Raw genomic sequence first — 21,687 nt, forward strand, 5'->3', positions numbered from 1 at the left:
AGGTCACCACGACCAAAAACCTGGACTTGTCAGCAGCTTCTGAACCTGTTTCCTGTAATCATCCTTGCCCCACCCCTTCCCCTGGGAAGTCCTTTTCATAGCCTTCTCCTCTGCTCAAAGCTTCTGGTGGTTTCCATCTGAATCAGGCAAAATCTGAAGCCCTTACTGTGGTCTGCAAGATCCGGTAAGGTCTGGCCCCTTGTTCCCTCTGACCTAATTTTCATCAGTCTCTCCTCTATTTACTCTGCACCAGCCACACAGACCTCTTTGCTGTGTCTGGAGAATTACACGAACACTCCTGCCCCAGGGCCTTTGCATGTCCTATGCTCCACATCTGGAATGTTCCTTCTCTCAATGTTTGCTTGTTTGCTTGGTTCACTCTCTCTCTGTCTCTTCGGATCTTTGGCTATATGGTACTTACTCAAAGAGGCCCTCCCCAGGTATGCAGATAAAACTGCACCTCCGCAGCACCCCTCTCCACCTCCTCACCTTGCTATGTGTTGCTTTATGGCACCCACGACATTATAGAATTATTTGTTTGTTGTCTGTCTCCTTCCCCTGGTAGAGGCTCTGTGAGAACAGTGACTTTTCCTGTTTTATTCACTGTTGTATCCTTAATGCCTAGGACAGCGAGGGCGCATGGTAGGTGCTTAATATGAATGCTCCCCACTGCGTGGTGGGGGACAGAGTTCTCCCATCTGCAGAGGGGCCTCCATCCCAGCAGGACACGTGCAGCTCTCAGGCTCTGGTTAGAGGCCCCCTCTGCGCCCCATGGTCCCTACTTGGCATTAGGTGAGCACTTCACACTCCCAATAGCTTTTGCATACAGGGTCTTATTCCAGCTGCTTGGCAATCCCTGGGGGCTCCCAGGGAGAAGCCTGAGTTGACCTGTGAGTTACGGGGAGAGCCTGGGTCAGAGGTCAGGCCTCCCGGGGGCCCCGCCCTGTTGGTCCAGTTCTCCAGGGTGGCCCTGTGGCCTGATTCATGGGTGCCCTGGTGGAAGCCATGCCCTGGCCAGCTCCCTGGGAGGCTGCTGGGCACAACCCTCGTCTCTCCAGTCTGGGCACAGTTCCAGTTGTGAGTCACTGCTTAGTCACTACTCTGGCTTATTTTACAATGAAGGGTGATGATAATAAAGGCCATTAATCACCGGGAATGATGGCTCACACTCGGGAGTTCTCCAGCCTGGTTCTGCTAAAGAGCTCAGGGTGCTTCCATTCACTTCCAACAGCCTTTCTGAATAGTGGGGACAACAGCCAGGGATACGTGTTCCTATTTTCTAGCTGGAAATGGGGACGCAGACGGGTACAACGACTTGCCTTGCCGAAGGACTCAGCTTAAATCAGGGGAGGGTCTAGGGCAACAGCGTGCCAGCAAACCAGCTCTCCAAAGCCAACACACCACCAAACAAAACCCTGATTGGAGTGTTCAGCAATTTCTATGGTGTGAACCCTCCCATGACGGCGGATTTCAAGCTACCAACGTGCCGCCGATGGCAGAGTCGGGACGGGAACGCACCTTCAGCTCTCATGGGCGGCGCAGGCCACCTCCAGCCCACCACTGGCTCAGGGAGGCGGCTTCTGACTTCCCTCCAGAAGTTCACCGCCTGGGAAACACGTTGACCCGCACCCCCACCCCCACCTCCCGGATTTTCATAACAGCCCGTTTACTTAGGCAGTTACTATGTCCAATCATCAGACGAGAAACCATGAACTGACTTGTTGGCGGTGGGAGGGGAAGGCTCTGCTCCCTTGCTGGGAACGCGCGGGGCCAGGGAAGGAGCGCTGGATGGAAACCCTGCCTGGCAGGTCCTCCAGTGGCTCCTCCTCTGTCCTTGGACCCCTGAGCACACTGGACGGTGGCCGCTGAAGGTAAAGCTGCCTGAGCCTGCGGCGACCGCGGTGCTCATTCATCTGTTGCACCAGCTTTACTGAGCGCTGCGCTCTGTTGGGCCCATGCTAGGTGCTGGGTGCAGACAGCAAGGGCACCCGGACCCTGACCTCAGGGGACATAGAGTCCAGGTGGGGGAGGGCCCCACACAACGCAGGTGCTGCCATGGGGAGATGCAGGGTGCCTGGGAACCCGGGAGGGACCTGGGGAGTCCCAGCAAGGCTGAGGCCCGGGGAGCGCTCACGGGCCTCGGCAGCATGCGCGGCAGGCATTGAGGGACAGGAATCTGCTGCAGCAGAAGGTGAGAGATGGTCATGTGTGCCCAGCATTGGGAGAAGAGGAGTGAGCGGAGGACATGCGGGGGGTCACTGAGGCCAGGGAGGGCATGCGGGGGTGGGGGTCACTGAGGCTGGAGGCCGGAGTGCGCTAAGTCACACACTTCCCGCCCAGGGCCTCTGGTTCTGCATCAGTGGGTCCCCAAGGCCTTTCCAGCTCTGATGCCCCGTGGCCCAATGTTCGGAGTGTGCTTAGTCCCCGTGAGTGTGCCAGAATCCGAGAATCCCGAGTGCCAAGAGGCAGATGCCAGCCCGGCCGGAGTCAGTCAAAGCCACATTTGGATTCCGGATCTTGGCAAACTGACCTCCTGTTTGCTGGTCTTAAATCCCTGGCTCCCCAGAGCTCAGCAGGGGCAGGAAAGATGTCTGCTGCCCTTGCCCTGCCCTCCGGCCCCCAGACAGGGAGCAACTCCCCACGGGGCAGGGGTGGAGTGGGCTCAGAGGATGCCACATGTGGATTCTGGCCATGAGACACCAGCGCTGGGGTGGGGGGGTGGGGAGCCGGCATGCAGGCTGTGTGTGTGTGGGGGGGAGGAAGGGTAGGGGCTCCCACACGCAGATGGCTAACAAAGGGGCAGATGGGCCGAGGCCTCACGCTGCTCTGGGCGCCCTGGGGGGCAGCAGTACACTTCCAGTGCGTTGGCCAGAGGGAGCTGGACATGCACTTTGGAATCCCAAGCATTTGTGCAAGACGTGCACCGTCCTGCAGCCACCATCCTGCTGAGCTTGCTTTAGCTCCTTGACCTGCAGACACTGTGAGAGCTAATAAATGATACCCGATATCGAAAGCCCTTGCGTGCGGGGTGATTTGTTACCCAGCAATAGATGACGGGAACAGATTTTGCAGAAATGGCCAGCCACTTCTCCAAGGGGCCTGTGCGCCGACCACGGTGAGGCACCGTGCTGTTTGCAACAGGCTTTCCTGTACACCTTCCTCCTCCTCGTGACGATAGCCGTGAAGCCTGGCAGGGCAGGTATTCTGAATTCTTAGAGAAGAAGACACTGAGGGTCAGAGAGGCACACTGGGTATGGCCTAGGAATCTGACTAGGAGTCCAGTGTCTTCTCTGCCACCGTGGCTCCTGGCCGGCTCACTTCTCATGTACGTGGGAATCCAAGTCTTTGGCCAAGTTCAGAGGGAGGGGTGGGTTTGATGGAGGCAACAGGAGGGAGGACCTCTAAGGAGGTCGGGTAGAGTGACGATTCCTGGACAAGGAGGTTAAATCCAGGGTAGGTTGCAAAGCATTGAGGCTGGCCCCGGGCTTTCTTTCTTTTTTTTTGATTTAAATTCAATTAGCCAACATAGAGTACATCATTAGTCCTGGCTTTCTCTTTCACCAGGTCAGAACCCTGAACAGAAGCCCCCAGAAAAGCTGGGGTGACATGAAGACTCATGAAGAACAGGAAGACTCCATGCCAGGTGTGCTAGGCTGGGAGTCGGGGCTTGTGAAGCAGGGCTCGGCTGACTGGGACAGACACAGATCCTAAGTCCCAGAAACTTATCTCTGGCCCCCCAGAAGCTGGGGCCAGCCCCCGCCCCCACCAGCTGCCCCAGTCTCAGTGCTATGATCATCTTGAAGGGCTTCTTGGAGGCCCAGGAGGGTGGGCGGGACCTGCTGGGGAGGGAACCAAGTGGTAGGGGGAGCTGGGGGTACTCAAGTGGGGGCAATGGCAGAGGAAAATGTGCTCCTGGATCCCTCTGAGAATCCTTTCAGACAGCAGGTCAAATACTCAGCCAGAGCAGCTGCATAAATTAGCATACTTCATATAGGGGAACGTCCTTTGCATGTGCCTGGGCTTAAGGACTTGTTTTGGGGGCATGTGTGTGTGCATGTGAGTGTGCGGGTCCCCTCCTCACCACTTCTGTTGCCCGGCATCTCTGCTGGCTCCCCCAGAGCATGTAGCACGTCAAAGGGGTGCAGGGGGGTTGAAACAAATCATTTGGGTCTCCTTAGAGCCTGAGCCCGCAGCCACCAGACCGATCTCATGCTGGCACCCACGTTACCTTTCTTCGGGTGGACCCCTCTGATGGGGACGTTACCCGAGGGCACCTGTGCGAGTGCCCAGGGACAGGGCGGCTGCACCTGGGCTGCCATCTCTTCTCCATGAGGGGCCTGCTGTGCTTGGGTGTGGGGGGGGCTCCTGCACTGGTGCTGGATGGGGGTCTAGTGAAGCTCCTCCTGTAGTTACCAGCACTTTCTGTGAGCCAAGCCTGGGGCTGAGCCCAGAAGGTTCCAGATGACTAAGCCCAAGGTCTCTGGCTCCCAGAGCACGTAGACCCCTGTTGTGCATGCAGCCCACCCCAACCCCCAGAGGCCTGCTGGTACCTGGGGCGGGTGTCTGGCTCACAGGCAAATATTTTCCCCATTTTACAGACGAGGAAGCTGAGGCTCAGAGAGTTCGGGCAACTTGCCCCAAATCTCTTAATCAGACACGGGCTGGACCAGGCTGGTGAGCGGAAGGGGGCAGGAGGCGGGGTGGCCATCTGGCCCCCAAAAGCCCGAGGTGGGGGGAAGATAGGGACCACAAAGGGGAGTTCAGCTTCTTCCCCCAAATGATGTCACCAGCCGAGACAAAAAAGGAGAGAGTTGAGGGAAAAAATGCACATTTCCACACTCTGAGTTTCCCCCTCATTAAATTTTAATCTAATTTGATCACAACATTCCTTGGTAAACAGCAGCCTCCCTTAATAAGCCAGGCTCTTCCCCCCGACCCTGCAATTGTGTTCCTAATCAGCCAGTGTATCCGGAAAGGCTCACTGCTAATTGTCGCCAGGCCTTGTGCTATCCTGTGTGTCAGGTAAGGGATGGCAGCGAGAGATAATTATAATCAGATCTAATTAGTAATTATAACAGATCCCAACTAGAAATTGTTTTCAGTTAAATATTCCCAGAGAGGTGCTAATAGTCTCCGGGGCACGCTGAGTGCCACCGACACAGGGGGAAGGGGCTGGCCCGGCGCAGGTGACCTCGCACCCATGATTTTCATCCCTCCGATTCTCTCGTGAGTTCGTGATTTCGGAGACTTCGAGAAAACGCATGGCTCAGGGGCCGGAGGTGGGTGGCTCTGTGGGGGCAGAGCCGGCGCTCAGGTCACTGGGCTCCTGCGGCCTGCACTCTCCCACCTGGGTCCCAGGTGGAGGTCCCTGCCTCGCACGGCCGCCCCCGGTGGGCCTTCAGCAAACACCAATTATCAGAAAGGTTTGGGACCCTGAGGGATGGAAACTTCTGGATTACTAAAGAACCTGTGCATTCTTAGGCATCACGCATCACGGGATCTTTGCTGCTAGAATCATTGTTGAACTGAATGGGGTGCGAGTTCCGTGGCTGAGCACCCCTGGGGATGCCTCTCCGCCCCAGCTCTTCCCCGTTCCTGTCTCCAGCAAGGGCTTCATCAAACTGGGGTTGTCCCACTAACCTAACCGGCACTTTCCTCCTTCAGACCCACACCCCACGCACCTCTTCCAGGGCCATCCGGTCAGGAGACCAACTTAGTCAAACACCTACAATGGTTTCCACTGCTCCTAACCAAAGTTCAAGCCCTTTGACGGGGAGCTCCGCCTCCCATTACACTTCCTCAGCCACTCCATCACTTCCACTCACCCACTTCATCACTTCCTCAGCCACTCCATCACTTCTACTTGTCTTCTCCATTATTTCCATTCATGTACTCCATCACTTCCTCACCCACTCCGTCACTTCCTCATCCACTTCATTACTTCCTCATCCATCCACTCCATCACTTCCTCACCCACCCCATCACTTCCTTATCCACTCCATCACTTCTAATCATCTTCTCCATCATTTCCACTCATGCACTCCCTCACTTCCATTCACGCACTCTATCACTTCCTCATGTACTCCATCACTTCCTTATCCACTCCATCATTTCTGCTCATCTACTCTATCGCTTCCATTCATCCACTCCATCACTTCCTCACCCACTCCATCACTTCCCCATCTATTCCATCACCTCCATTTATCCATTCCTTCCTCACCCACTCCCATCATCCCTGAACCCTGGCTCTTCATTCAGAGTGTGCTGTTCTTTGATGTCTCTGTGCTTTTGCTTGTGCCATGATGACTATTTTTTCGTCCTCCTATTAAAATCTTACTGATTGTTTCAAGGAAGAGTTCAGGAACCACTTCCCTTGTGAAGTCTTCCCAGATTTTCTTGGTTGAAATGAACACTTTCTCTGTATTTTGCTTATGTATTCAAACATTTCTTTCATTCTGCCTCATATGAGAGTTAAGTGGTTTATATGTTTTCTCCTTCCTGTGGCCACAAACTCCTAGAGGGTACAGATGATGCTTTACTATTTCTGCATCTCCCCTTTGTACCTGACACTTCTACACCGAGTAGGAATTGGATACAGATTTGCTAAATAAAGGAGCCAATGAATTACTGAGAAGCTTCCACTCAGTGACTGCATTATGATATTAATGCTAGTTCTTCTGGGAAACCAACCTCTATATTTCCAGGTCCAAGGTCCTTTAACCTTGGATGCTGTTGGGTTGTCGGAGTATGAAAAGATGGGATTTGGTGAGGGGATCCAGGAATGGTTGAGTCCCACTTAAACCAGCTTTCCCAAGGCCACATATGGCTATTGAGCACTTGAAGTGAGGCTAGTGTAACTGAGGAGCTATATTTTTAGTTTTATTTGAACTTAATTAACTTGAAATTAAAATCAAATAGCCATTGTGGCTGGCGGCTGCTGTATCAGACAGTGTAGCTCTAGAGGCTCCGCTGGGAGTCCTCAGAGACCCTATTATACAGGGCAGCATGAAAAACCTAGAACCAAAGACTATTTTGGGTCAAATGAGGCTGGCTACAAGGTATTCCAGAGACTCATATTAGCTTCAGTTGGAAAATGGGATATGTTTTTAATGCATTCTTATATTTTTCAGTGCTGACATGGGTATGATGTTGATCTGATAACTCTATTAACCAAAGTACAAGATTAATGAGGGAAACGCCACTCCCCAACCATGTCAGGAAATGTGAGTGTAATTTTACTTAATTCGCTGCCTGCTGAGCAAATTCTCCAGCTTCAGCCGGTCACAGGTCCCATTTATGTGCCACGCTCCATACAGAGTGTTTTTACACCAGGCGGTGAGTGGCAGGAGAGAGCTCAGGCATAAGTACTGGGCTCCTTACAATAGAGCAGCCATTAGCAGGGAAGGAACATGTGTCCACTCATCTATGACAATTCGGTGAATTTGTCCAAATTCCATTCATGCTTCAAACTTCACCTAAAACCCTCCTTCCAGTTCAATTTCTGACTTTGTTGGCAGATTGGGTGCTGCTGGCCTTCAGCCTCCCTTCCTGTCCTTTTCCTGCTTCCATTTCTGCTTTTGGGCCAGGTGCACACTGGGAGTTCCCTCAAGGCAGGTCCACAGCAGATTTCAATGGGGACAGCAGATTTCAATGTAATGCGAATGCACCGAGTGGCTGACTGAGGATCAGTGAGCCACATCACACTGATGGGAGCTTCCAATCCATTATTGCCACACCAGGCAAATGGGCCTGATATTGCCAGGTCTTTGCAAGAGAAGCCAGAAATCTGAATTTTTAATACAAAACCCTTCAGAATCTTAAAATGTTGGCAACGAATTTCAAAAACTCTACAGATACTCTGGGAGCTAAGCAGACACGTCTGTGTGTGTGACCTGGCCTGCCTCTTGACAGCTGCCTCTTGAGAAGCTGGGTTGAGGGATTCATGCCACCCCCATCCACTCTATCCGTCCCTCGTTCTTTGGTAGACCCTAGGGTGCCCCTAGCATAGGGAATGCACTCGACACACATTGTGGGAGCAACACGATTATAGGGAAGACAGAGTCCCAAGCTGGTCTTGTGTGTGAGGCCTAGACGCCTGTCCCGGGAGTGCTGCCCATAGCTCCCCTAGCCCACCTGTCTGGGCAGATAAGATGGGCCAACTCCCCTGTTCAGTGGCAATCAGAAGAAGCCGGTGGACACACCTTGGAGTAAAGCGATTCAATTAAGCACGGGTTCACAGAGAGTGCTGAAATCCTCTCTCCAGAGAGCCATCTCCTGCGATGGATTTTTAAGACCAGCAGTTGGAGAATCACTCTGTCTCTCTCTCTTTTTTCCTTTTGGTACTGTGTCTCTAGTCAATAAATAAGTGAGAAATAAAGGATTTGAGAGAAAATAGGATGCAGTCAAAAGGTAAATTGTGAGCTTAAGAGCCCCGGAGAGACTGCCACAGACTTGAAAATGTTGCCTGGTTTGGCGCCCGCCTCCTCTGAGCCCAGATTCAGGCTCTCGGATTTGCATCTCAGGAAGGTAATCTTGAAAAGTGATTTCCCTCGGTTGCATTTCATTGGTGTAGAAACTAAACAGGCTGTTGCTTTACAGTAATAACATCAACATTTCACCCACCTTCGCCTTAATTATTTTTCTGTCTTGCCAATGGAAGCCGTTGAATAAGATTTATAGGTGGCAGGGAGGTGGGGTGAGCGGGTGTGTGGCTCAGATAATGGGCCGAGCTGATTTCCCCTCACTGGGTGTCACTGGTATAAAAACAAGAACTAAAAGCTTTGCAGCACTTAAGTAATAATAATGTCAGCGTTTCACCTGCCTTTCCCTTAATTATTTTTCTCTCTCGCTCTTGCTACCTGAGCCTGTTTAGATAAGATTCCTCACAGATAAAAGCCAAGGGCCCTCATTCTCCTCCACAGATAAGCTGCTGCTTTTCTACCATTCTGTGTGACAAAGGGAGCTGCAGATGGCAGCAAGGCTTCCTCCCACATCTGTCTGGGGAGGTTTCAGAGCCCATGGACCCCAGATGGACGAAGGGCAATGGGAAAGGTGGGGAGGTGAGTGTGAAGGCAGGCGTGGGCACGAGGAGGACCACCCAGGTCTGGGAGGCAGGTGGGCACTAGAAGCTAGAAATAGAGGAGAGGCCATTGGAGCACACCTGTCCTCTCACCCCAGGTGCTCGTAGGCAGGGGAGAGGGGGTCCCATTAGACTGGGTGGGGGGATCTGATCACACATTCTCCTATGCAAGGCAGTGAAAAAAGCACCTAGTTTTGCTGCTAGTTAGCTGAGTGGCCTTGGGGAAGTAACACAGCCCTTCTGGGCCATAGTTTCCTAAAAATAAATAAGTTGGTCTATATTAGTTATTAAGCTTTGGGGAGAGTACTGACTGACTCCTGTGAGAATGTGAAACATCACACAGAAATGCACATCTACATTCAGATGTTTGCATCCAAGTTTATGGGGCTGAAGGACACCACACCAGAAACCTTGGCACTGCTAGACATCTCTCTTTTTCTCTTACCTGCTGCCCACTACCTCCACTACCACCATTCTGGTCTGAGTCCCCTCAACTTTCACCTGTATTACTGCAAGAGCTTCTTAACAGGTTCCCCTATCACCGCCCCAGTCCTCTTGTAGTTTGTACTCAATCCAGCAGTCATTAAAAATAGAGCTTGGATCATCCACTCCTCTATTTAACCCAACCTTCAGTGACTGCTTTTGCACTTAATATGAGGATTTTTTTATAAGAGTCATAGCTAACTCCTTCACCTCTTCAAATCTTTGTTCAAAAAGTTACCTTTTAGAGGCACCTGGGTGAGCTAATCAATTAAGCTTCTGACTTCAGCTCAGGTCATGATCTCAGGATCCTGGAATTGAGCCCTGCATTGGGCTTCCCGCTCAGCAGGGAGTCTGCTTCTCCTTCTCCCTCTCCCTCTATCCTTCCCCATCCCCGATCATGTGCACACATACAGTCTTTTTCAAATGAACAAATCAAATCTTTAAAAAGAAGCCACCTTCTATGGAAAACCTAAGTAGCAAATCAAGTAAAGAAATGATAAATACTATCAAATGTTTAAAAAAGATATAATATCAATCCTTCAGAAAACGTTCCAGAATATAGAGAAGGAAGGAACACTTCCCAATTCATTCTATAAGACCAGTATTGCCCTGGCACTAAAGCCAGACAAAGACATCACAAGAAAAGAAAACTGCAGACCATTGTTCATTATGAATACAGATGAAAAGCCCTCAACCAAAAATTAGCAAACTGAAGCCAGCAATATATGAAAAAGATTATACAACATGACTGAAATTTATCCTGGAAATGCAAGCTTGGTTTGATAACTGAAAATCAATTAATGTAATATACTACATCGATAGAATAAAGAGCAAAAACCGCACGATCATCACAATAGATTCAGTAAGAGCATTTTATAAAACATAGTATCATTCATGGTAAAAGCTCTCAACAAAGTAGGAAGAGATGGAAACTTCCTCAACTTGATATAGGGCATCTATGTAAAATTTACAAATAGGATACCTTATGGTGAAAGAGACTGGAAGTAAAGCCAGGATGTCTACTCTCACCACTTCTATTCAACTTTGTACTGGAAGTTCTAGTCATACCAACAAGGGGAAAAAGGGGTCAGATTGGAAAAAAGTAAAGCTATCTTTACTCTCAGACAAGATAATCCTATATGCAGAAAATCTTAAGGAATTCACAAAAACTATTAAAATCTAAAACTGTGGCTATAGGAAAGTTACAGGATCCAAGCTCCATATATAAATATCAGTTGTGTTTCTATATATTAGCAATGGATTGTCTGAAAAAGAAATTAAGGAAACCATTTCATTCATAGTAGCATCACAAAGAGTAAAATACTTAGGAATCAATTTTAAAAAAGTACAGAGCATGCACTGAAAACTACAAAAATTATTGGGAAAAATTAATGACCTAAATAAATGGAGAGGCATCCCATGTTCATAGATTAGGGGATTCAATATTATTAACGTGGCAGTTCTCCTCAAATTGGTCTATAGCTTCAAACCAATTTGTATCAAAATTTCAGCAACCATTTTGATAAATTGATCCTAGGATTTAAATGGAAATGCAAGGGAGTCAAGTTAGCTACAATCATTTTGAAAAATAGTAAGATTGGAGCAGTTACTTTTCCTGATTTCAAAACTTGCTATAAAGCTATAGTAATTAAGTCAGTGTAGTACTGGAATGAAGAAGAGACTTATAGGTCAATGTATCAGAATTGAGAGTTCAGAAATAAGCCCTTACAGTTTTGGTCAGTTGATATTTGATGAAGATGTTAAGGCAATTCAGTGGAGGAAAGGAAAATTTTTTCATCAAATGATTCTGAGATACAACCGGATAGCTGTATGAGAAAATGATGAATTCAGGTCCTTATGTCACAAATTACGCAGAAATTAATTTAAAATGAATCACAGACTAAATGTTAGAGTTAAAACTGTAGAACTTATAGAAGAAAATGAAAGAATAAATCTTTGTGCCCTTGATTAGACAAAGTTCTTAGATATCTTAAAGACTTATTTATTTATTTAAGAGAGAGATAGAGAGAGAGCAGAAATTGAGGGGCAGAAGGAGAGAGAGTCATAAGAAGCAGACTCCCTGCTGAGCAAGGAGCCTGACACACAGGGATCAATCTCATGACCCTGAGATCACAAGCTGAGCCAAAACTAAGAATGGCCGCTTAATCGACTGTGCCACCCAGGTGCCCTGAGATATAATGTCAAAAGCACAATTCAAATAGAACAAAAACCTTATGAAATTAGACTTGATTACGATTAAAGGTTTTTGTGCTTCAAAAGGCACCCTTAAGAAAATGAAGAAAGAAGCCACAAACCGGAAGAAAATATGTGCAAATTACATATCTGATAAAAGACTTGTACCCAGAAGATATAAAGGACTCTTCTAACACAATAAGACAAATGATCCAATTTAAGAATGGGCAAAAGGTCTGGATAGACATTTCACTGAAGAAGATAAAAATTGATAATTATTGGGTGCCTGGATGGCTCAGTCAGTTAAGTGTCCGTCTCTTGGTTTTGGCTCAGGTGGTGATGTCAGGATCCTGGGACTGAGCCCCATATCAGGCTCCATACTGGGTGTGGAGCCTGCTTGAGATTTTCTCTCTCCTTCTCCCACTGCCCTTCCCCTGCTTGTGCATGTGCTCTCTCTCTCTCTCAAACAAACAAACAAATAAATAACTCATAAAGAAATTGATAATTATCACATCAAAGGATGCTCAACATAATTAGTCACTAGGAGAAGGCAATCAAAACCACAATGGGATACCACTTGAAACTCACTAGGATTACCATAATAGAAAAGCCAAACAGTAACAGGTGTTGGTGAGGATATAGAGAGACTGGAACTCTCATAAATTGTTGGTGAGAATGGAATAAGATGACACAGCCACTTTGGAAAAGAGTTTGGCACTTTCTTAAAAAGTTAAGCATAACCTTTCTACATGAGCCAGTTGTTCCACTCCTAGGAATCTACCCATAAAAAATGGCACCTGCATGGCTCAGTCAGTTAAGTGGCCGACTCTTGATTTTGGCTCAGATTATGATCTCAGGGTCATGAGACAGCCCCCCTATTGGGCTCCACGCTCAGCAGGAAATCTGCGTGAAGTTTCTCTCCCTCTGCCTGTTTCCCCAACCCCTCTCTTTCAAAAAAAGAAAAAAATGAAAACATATACCCACATATAGACTTGTATATGAATGTTCATAGCAGCATTATTCAAGACAGCCTGACGACTGGAACCATCCAAAGGTCCATCAAGTGATGAATATGGGTAAACAGAATGTTTATCAATAAAAAGCAAGAAAAGGAGATGAACTACTGATACCTGCTACCGCATAGGCAAATCTCAAAAGTACTATGCTGAGTGAAAGGAGCCAGACGGAAAGACCACATATTGTATGATTCTGTTCATATGAAATGTCCAGAAAAGGCAAATCCATAGAGACAGAAGGAGGATCAGGGGTTCCTAAGGACTGAGGGTGGAACAAGGATTGACAAGGGATCTTTATCGGCTGATGGAAATGGCCAAAGATTGTGGTGGTCACACAACTCCATAAATTTACTAACCATCATTGAGCCGTACACTCAAAATGGTTGGAGCTTAATGATATGTAAGTTACACCTCAAGAAAGCAGTTAAAAAACAAAGGGAAAGATGAAAAAAAGTTCACTTCTTCTGGGAGGTCTACCCTGATGGCTCAACTTGTCCTCTCCTTAAGAAACTCCACTCCATACTCTCTGCTCTACCACCTTCTAAGAGACGATCGCATCGTTGAAATGTTTATTGTTTATTGTCTAATTCCCTCTGCTGGAACACGTGTCCCATGAAGGCAGGAGGTTTTATTCTGTTAGTCTATCGGGCCACATGCTGATGGATATTCGACAGCACTTGGCACACAGAAGGTGCACAGATCTGCGCTGCAAAATGGAACCAAGGAAGGACCCTTGGTGGATTCCTTCCAGCTTTGGTTCTCTAAATCAAGGTTAGGTTTCCATCCTCCGCAGATCCGTTGCCCAGACCAACTTGGTATTTGGGGGCTGGGGCTGGAGGAGGGCCAGGGTTGTCCCAGGTGACCCTACATTAGAGCCCCACTTTCTGTCTTACAGATGCGGAGAAGACTCATCTTTCTTTCCATGCGTTGTGTAGCCTGTAACATGTTTCTTTTCCTTTTCTTTTTTGATGGCGGTTGAGCCATCTGCAAAATGAGGTCCATCATCCTAGGGAATGTGTGTCGACGGAGAGGAAGCGAGCAGAGTGGGGAGAAAGTGATGCATTTGGGTGGGGCCACCCTACCAGCTCTTCTGGCGAGATGGCTGTGTGGCCATTGGCCTGCTCCTCTGTTTCTTGCCTCGTATCACTGCGGCTGCAGTGATACTCCCAGCAGGCACCGGGTGATTTTTCAGCTGCTAACACAGTTCCTGACATATTTACATATGGAAAGTTCCCCCTTTCTATAAACATTTACAAACACCTTGATCAACTTGTGAAAATGTGACACTCTTTTGGAAGCCAGCCTTCTTGGGTTGTGGGGCTCAGCTACTTACTTTTGTGAAATGGGAGCACATGTGTGGGCTTCTGGGCACCTATGATGCTCCCACCTAGAAAAACCTCCTCTGCGCAGACAGTAATGTCGAGGCTCAGAGCAGTGGGCCAAGAAGCACTGGGCAGTCCTCTGATAATGAGACTTAATGGGATGGAAAATGGATGTTGGGGGTCTAGGGGTCCCGGCTTCCAAGGTGCATCTGTGGAGGTCAGGGTGGCGGGTGCCAGTAAGTCTTCACCTCCTCGCTGAGTCATAGGGCCCTAGGACGGTCTGATGGCTCAGACAGGGCTCCTGGAGTTCCATGGGGCTGGAAAGAGACCTGTGTCCCAGAGGTCCACGATCTTAAGGCGAGGAGTCAGGCGGCAGGAAATTGGAGCCGGACTTGGAAGAGGGGAAGGGCATGGCTTAGCAGAAAGGGCAAGAATTTTGGAGCTGGAGAGACGGGCGTCCAGATTCTAGCCCTTTTTCTTTCTTGTTGCATGACCTTGGGCAAGTTAATGGGTCTCTTTGTGCACGAGCTTTCTTATCGAGGAAAGGAGATGCGGGGCCTGCCTGGCAGGGATGGTGAGAGACGGTGAGCAGGTGCCTACAGGCCTGTGGGTGGGCTACCCAGGCAGTGGGTCAGGGCTCCCGAAATGCCCCTTGCCGGCTGGACCTACCGGCTGGGTCTCATCCCAGCACGGCCCCCAAATCACAAAGTTCTGGCTGTCCCCCCCTCCTGAGGCAGCTGTGCTTCTTTGCTCTGCAGAGAAGTGCTGGCAGCCGGGCCTCTGTCCCCGCGGTGTCCTACGCTGCCCTGGGATAGCAGGGGTCTCCCTGGGGCTCCAGCCTCTGCCCGTGCCCCCCGGGACCTCCTTTCTGGGCCTGCTCCTGTGAGTCTGCTTTGGGCCTGCAACTGGGGCTCTAAACGCCCTGCTCACACTCCACCCCTCCCTTGGCCCGTTGGCTGCCCGGGAAGGCTTTCATTTAGTGGTGTTTTCCTTTCTCATTTCATGCTGTAATGGAGATTCATTGCTAGTTTTAAATCCATAATTTGCCATGAAACCCTCGTCTCAGGCCCGGCTGAGGTCGGAGCGGAGACGTGGTGAGCTATTTTTACCCTCGGAGGTCTCCCTGGCCAGCTCAGCTGGGCCGGGCTTTCCCAGGGCTGGCTTGGGCCACAGTCCGGGTGTGACCCCCACAGTGCCCCGGAGCCAGGAGTCAGGAGGGAGGCGAGTCCTTCCCGGTGGGACCCGCTGGTCCTGGCCCCCCCTCTCCTTCACTGTGACTCTCTTCCCCATTGCATTTCGTTTTTCATTAGGAGGAATCAATAGCGAAGCGGGGCTTCACGCTGTGGCTATCATGCTCCACCTACTACATTCATTCCTGGGCCTGACACGCAGGGAGGGTCAATACTTTTGAGTTACCAAGATTTGTCCACTTCCCAACAGTGACAGATTCTCTTGACTGAGTGCCCTCGTGCCTTTCCATCGTGATTTGGCCGTGCTCTGAATAGTGTGTGTGCGTGTGTGTGCGTGAGCACCGGTGCATTTGTCCTTGAGGTAAGGTGTCTGTGTGTGGATAAGATTGATGCATGAACAGGGAGGGAGCCTTGTACTTGGCCGGCCAGGCTCCCTGGCGGAGGACTCCGGCACCCGGACAGAAGTGGGCTCTTGCCCGAGCTTTTCCAGGCGTGCAGGGCTGTTGGAAGCCGTGCCCAAGCCAGAGGACGTGGCCCGGTGACGGCCCAGGAGCCGAGGGCCCCGTCAAGGCAGCCAACCCTGAAAGCTACAGGAAAGTGGCTCTAGCGTCCCAGGCAGCCCCAAAGCTGCTGGTTCCACACCGAATGGCCCACGGGGGATGCCAGAGGATCAAGGGCCTGGCTTGTGTACACCTCCATGGGCTGGGCTCCTGCTCCAGTTTGCTGGCCAGCGGAGGCTGCTCAGCATCTCCCAGGGTTAAATCGGTGGAAGAACAGATTCTCTTTGCTCCTGGGGGGCCAGGGAACAATGGGGCAAGTGTCCCTCCGATGCGACCCCCAAACCACCATCAGATGAAGGGGGATCACAGTCAAACCGTGGTGTGGATCTGCACGTCCTTCCCGGAGAGGTCAGCGTCCAGAGATGGTTACATACCATCATCTCGGGTCTCATGGCCAGGATCCCGGCCTGCCCTGGGGGAGAACTGGGACAATGATGCACGTCTTTCCACCTCAGGTGATGGCCTTGTCCTGCTTAGACCCGGAGAAGTGCCAGTGCCCTGAGTGTGATGGTGGCACCGTTCAGGGGTGCGGGGCTGCCTGGGGGAGCCCCAGTCATGTAGTGATGGGGTGCCTGAGGGGTCAGCAGAACCACACATGGGGTGGTGGGGGCCGGGAACAGCAGACCCAGTGGGATCCTGCAGAATCTCCCTGCCTTCGCTTGTGCTGGTGTTGAAAGCAAGAGATGCTGGCAGCTGGCGGGGGGCTGCTGGCCCTGGGTTGGCCATTTAGGATGCTGTGTCCAGCCCAGGGCAGCGTTGGGCATCAGGGCCACCCCACCAAGGATGCTTGATTAGGCCAGTTAGCTCCCTTCTCATTGGCTGAGTCTGGGTAGGGTAAGGCAGAGCTGAGTGTCCCTTGCAGCAGGTCTCCCCACTTCCTGCCTACAGGCCAAGAGGGGAGCACTGAGTTTGCCTCCATCTCTGATGGACCCGCAAACGCTCTGGAGCCTTGCAAGTTGTTCTGACACTGAGGTTGAAAAGAAGAACAGGGAGATGGCAGGTGGGGGTGGGGACGTTCCTTTCCGTGGCAGATTAGAGAACCAGGGAGAATGCTAGGGTTGGGGGGATGGCAGGGGGGAGGGCCTAGCTCTGAAGTCAGGGTACTCGACCCGGTGGCCACAGGGACCTCCAGGGAGACCCTCCATCCCTGCCCCCCCTGCCAGCCTCCACTTGTCGCCGACAACAGCCATGGGCAGCTACTCAGGGGGGCATATGGCTAACGACCCTCAATACAATCTAGTATAATTATATTATATTATAATATAATCTATAAGGCAGAGACTATTAGTCACCTTATGGTAGCTCGATGCCCTGCGGCTCACCTTGTCACCTGCCCAAGCAGGTAAGCACCCAGTTAGATCAGGAGGGGAATGCAGTGGTCCAAGAGACACGGAGGAGGGGACTCTGCTTCCAGCCCCCAGGGAAATGCTGGCCTGGGTCCCCCCTAGAAGGGCGGAATGGTGGGGTGGGGGGGGGCAGGAAGGAGCTGGCTGCAGGGGTGGGGGCCGGGGGTGGGCCCGAGGCACACAATAGCTCAGACGCCGGCGCCCATCTGGAACCGCAGGAGATAAAGATGCTTGCTTTGCTCCTCTCTCCCATCTCTGGTTTGTTTGCTGCCCCTATTTGGGGGTGATTGCAGGGTAATGAATGTGGCAGGAAGCAGGCACACAGCACAAATGAGATACGGCACCTACGACCAGGCCGGGGCCCAGGCAAAACACGCTTAATAAGGAGATAAGGAAATCAATTCTACTCGTCTTCCCAGGCGTGCGAGGCGGAGGGGCCTGCAGGGATCGCGTCTTTCGGCCTCGCGAGCTGGAGGGCAAGGCTTCCCCAGGACACGGGCCTGAGCCCCCAGGAAGGAACAGTTGCTTGTAGGTGCTGCCTAGTGCGGCAAAAATAACAGTAATCACCATCACAGGAGGAACCCTAGTAACAGCCGGAGCTTCTGTGCCTTGGTGCTTACCGGGCGCTGTTTTGAGAAATGTCCTACATCAGCTGTCCTGCTAAATCCTCCCTATAAGCCTAAGAGGGCAGGTAGGACTGCTCCCCCATTTTACATATGAGGAAACTGAGGCAGAGCGGTTAGGTGACTCGTTTGTCCAGGGTCATGTACTTGTAAAGTGACACAGCCAGGTGTCCAGGGGAGGCAGGCTGGCTTTTGGAGCCTGGGCTCTTACCCTGATGCCGTGTTGCCCCTCTAGTCACAACATAATATGGCACAATATGACCCAGCTGTCGCCTGTCCTCGGGGTTCTGCTGCAGCCCTGCTGCTACAGTTACATGACGAGCTCTACCGAGCACCGAGCATGTGCCCACAGGCTGTTCTAGGCTGGGTGCCCGGAGACCCCGTGGGGGAGACAGACACGCAAACGGTTACTTTCAGTATAAAGTGTTGTGTTGTGACTGTGGTGTGGACGGAAGGCTAAGGGAGCAGAGTGGGACAGCCAGGCTGTGTGGGGTTCAGGGAGGGCTTCCTGGAGGCGGTGATGTCCAAGATGAACCTCGACAGGGGAGCCAGTGGCAGCAGCGCGCAGGAGGGAAGGCACAGAGTGTGGGCGGTTGAGGGAGTTGAGGGAGCCGAAGCCCGAGCTCCTGGGGCGGGGAGGGGGCTGGAGCAGGGGCTGACGGAGTGACAGAGCCTCAGAGGCTCCCAAGTACCCCGGCCCTGGCCCGGGGTTTGCTTCGTGGACGTGCCTTCCAGGCCCCTGAAGAGCAGCGTGGTCTGTCCCTTCCCGACGGGGTGACTGCCACTGGGTTTCTTGCCGCCTGTTTCTGGGGGGGGCCCTTTTATATTTTTATTTTTTATTTTTTAAATTTTATTTTATTTTATTATTTTTATTTTTATTTATTTTTTTGGGGGGGTGCTTTTAGAAGCTCTCAGGCTGCGTGTCGGCTGGATGACCCAGGTTATCCATTGTCTCTTTCCTTCTGGGTGAGGGGATGGGGTTGCTTCCAGTGCGGGGGGGTTCGGGGGGCCTGTGCCGCTCAGCTGCCCCAGAGAAGAGACGTGGGGTGGGGGCTCTGAAGACTCAAGGACCCATCTGGACCCTCTCTGTTTGCCCCCTCTGTGTCTGGAGCTTGACATCACTTTAAAGATGCTCTTTTTATTTGAATTGACTTCGTCTCCATCATTAAATAATTCATGTTGATTTAGAAAGCTTTGTTTCTAATGGGAGCCACCAGACAGCAGAGTTAATATTAGAACAGGCCGGGAAGACGAGGGAGATGGGAGGAAGACTAGGAGAACACCCTTTTTAATAATTAAGCCGCCATCCACCATCCTCCCTGCCTCCTTCGAGCCCCCTCACTCCGCTCTGCTTTCTGTTTCACAGCGATCATTACCACCCGATGTCCCACGGACCCACACAATGCACCTGTTTAATCTGTGGATTACTTATTGGCTCTCATTCTCTCTCTCTACCACCCCCCCCCCCCCCCCCCCGCCTCTCTCTGCTACAACACAAACTCCACCAGGGCAGGGCTGCTTTTCTCTTGCTGACCAATAAATCCCATATGACTGGGTCAGTGCTTGGCACCTAATCAGTGCCCAGGAAATATTTGTGGATCAAAACCTTGCCTCCCATTGCCTTCCTGTCCTGGGTCCTCTGACTCCTTGCTTCTCAAATTTTCAGGCAGCTAGAAAGATCAAATGCGGACTCATCCTTACGGTATTGTCAACCCTGGGGTTCCTGCAGGTGGGAGAAGGAGTTGTCTGCAGGTGCATGGGTGTGCGTGCACGTAGCTTTAGAGTGTGTGGCACTTTAGCGTTGGGGTGTGTGTGTGTGTTAGTTTGGGGCTCACAGCAATTCTGGGAGATTTGTATTTTTATTGTCCTCATTTTATAGATGAGGGATGAGAAACTTCATTCACTCACTCATTCATTCATTTATTGAAAAAAAAACCCCTCCAACTATTATTAAGGACCTACCCTATCCTAAGTGCTGGTTATAGAGAGTTGGACCAGAGGCCCCGTGGGAGCGCTAAGGACGTGGCCCAAGGTCACACAGCGAGTAAGCTGCATGTAGGTGTCCTGCTTCCAGCCCGTGCTCTTCTGCCTACAGCGCAGCTCTGCACATGTCCGTGGGGGTCCTATGACGTCCAGCTAAGCTGAGTCCCTGCCTGGAAGCTGCATACAGAGGGCGGGCTCTGGGGTTAAGACATACAGTCAAGTCCAGAGTCCCAGGGCTGGGCAGGACTTTGAGAGGTCCTCAGAGTGCGATGCTGCACAAAACACTCCGTTCCCTTCTGGGCCTCAGTCACCCCCATGAGTTCTGGTTCCAGTGGTGGTGCGGGGGGAGGGCATTTTCCTAAACTAGTTGGTGCCGCAAGCTGGACTCCTTATTGTAGAAGTCGTGGCTTCCTGGGAGCCCGGCGGTTCTTAGGGACCATCTTACTCATCACCACGTTCATGCTACAGATGAGGAACTGAGGCCCTGAGAGGTTGAGCAACTGGGCCAAGATCACACAGCTGGTTAATGGCAGGACCATGACAGTGGCCTCCAAGCCTGCCGTTCTTGAGAAGTTCTGCAGGTGGAAAGATGCCTGTCTCGACCTGGCCGGAGTTAAGGCGTGGGCCTCCGTGCCGCAGAGGGAATGCAGCCTGGCCGTTAACCTGGGCCGGGGCTGCGGTGTCTTTGCCTGGCTCTGCCCCTTCCCCCTCTTCCTCTCCTGGTCCCCTAGCTCCCTCCCGCTGCCTCCCAGGATAGCAAATGCTCAGCTCCAAGTTGCTCCTTGCCTGATTGCATCCGAGAGCTGGAAATACAAGGCTAATTAACGTGTCTGTGACTCTAGGCTTGGCCGCTGGGGCTGGGTCCCCATGTCCTCCCTGGAGCACCAGGGGCCCTGTGAGCTGGCCCTCTGGCTTCTCCAAGCAGGCTGCTGGCGGATGCATATTTTAACAATGCACATCTGTTGGCTCTGTAATCTCTCATATTTGCCCTCCTCACTTGGTGCTTTGATGGAAGACCCCCAGGGGTCTCCCTCTGTTCCAGGCAAAGTGTTTGCTTTGCAATTTTGCTGGAATACCATCTGATTCTGCTCTCATATCTTCTGCAGGTTCTAATCAGGCTCTTACTTTATTTAATTAAAAATCTATCTCAGGCAAATACAGACTAAATTAGGAAGCTCTCTCATTCCTGGAACACAGGGAAGGCGGCCCCCCTCCTTGGGGAGCTGGCTGGGACATATTCCTGGGCTGAGATGCCACAGCAAAGCAGATGGGGTCTTGGTCGGGAAGCTGGCTGGCCAGGGTAGAAACACCCCCCCTTCCCTCCGCCGGAACAGCCGCTGTGTCTATTCAGCACCGTGAGCAGACCAGAGCTCCCTTTCCAGAAGGCTGGGTCAGCTTTAGCACGTAGGGCCTCTCTCCAAAGGCAGTAGGTGGGGCTGTACACCGCAAAGAAACTCAGCCAGGCTGGGTGCTCAGGCAGAGAGGCAGGCCCTGCTGGACCAGCCAAGGGGCAGGGGGGTTAACCTACAGGGCCAGCTCAGGAGTGAGGACCTGCTGGACCAGCCAAGGGGCAGGGGGGTTCCCTACAGGGCCAGCTCAGGGGTGGGACCTGCTGGACCAGCCCAGGGGCAGGAGGGTTCCCTACAGGGCCAGCTCAGGGGTGGGGACCTGCTGGACCAGCTCAGGGGTGGATGTAGGGTGATCAGAACAAGTGGGAGGCAGACCCTGGGGCAGTTCTTTCTTGCCGGGGTTAGTTTGTTAGGAGTGGAGGCAGTGAAGTCTTCAGGGAAGGCTGCTGGACAAATGTCTGCTCAGGCTCCCTTTCCAGCTCTCAGGAATCCAGCAGGCTATCCTGCTGGGGTCACCTGGAAACACCCCCTTCCTGCCCCTCA

At 51.5% G+C, this 21,687-nt stretch overlaps 1 protein-coding gene and 1 long non-coding RNA gene across 6 annotated transcripts in view; one reads left to right on the forward strand and one right to left on the reverse strand.

Annotated features, from left to right (window-relative positions):
• KIRREL3 (kirre like nephrin family adhesion molecule 3) overlaps positions 1 to 21,687 on the reverse strand; it is a 539,444-nt gene that overhangs the window by 63,496 nt on the left and 454,261 nt on the right. The window lies entirely within an intron of this gene.
• Positions 1 to 21,687, forward strand: part of LOC144311508 (uncharacterized) — a 62,115-nt gene that overhangs the window by 3,949 nt on the left and 36,479 nt on the right. Inside the window, exon 2 of the long non-coding RNA XR_013377104.1 lies at positions 3,565 to 3,643. This is a non-coding gene — a long non-coding RNA (uncharacterized LOC144311508). The remainder of the gene's footprint in view (positions 1 to 3,564; positions 3,644 to 21,687) is intronic.

This window comes from Canis aureus, chromosome 3, assembly GCF_053574225.1.
Source record: "Canis aureus isolate CA01 chromosome 3, VMU_Caureus_v.1.0, whole genome shotgun sequence".
Classification (NCBI taxonomy): Eukaryota; Metazoa; Chordata; class Mammalia; order Carnivora; family Canidae; genus Canis; species Canis aureus.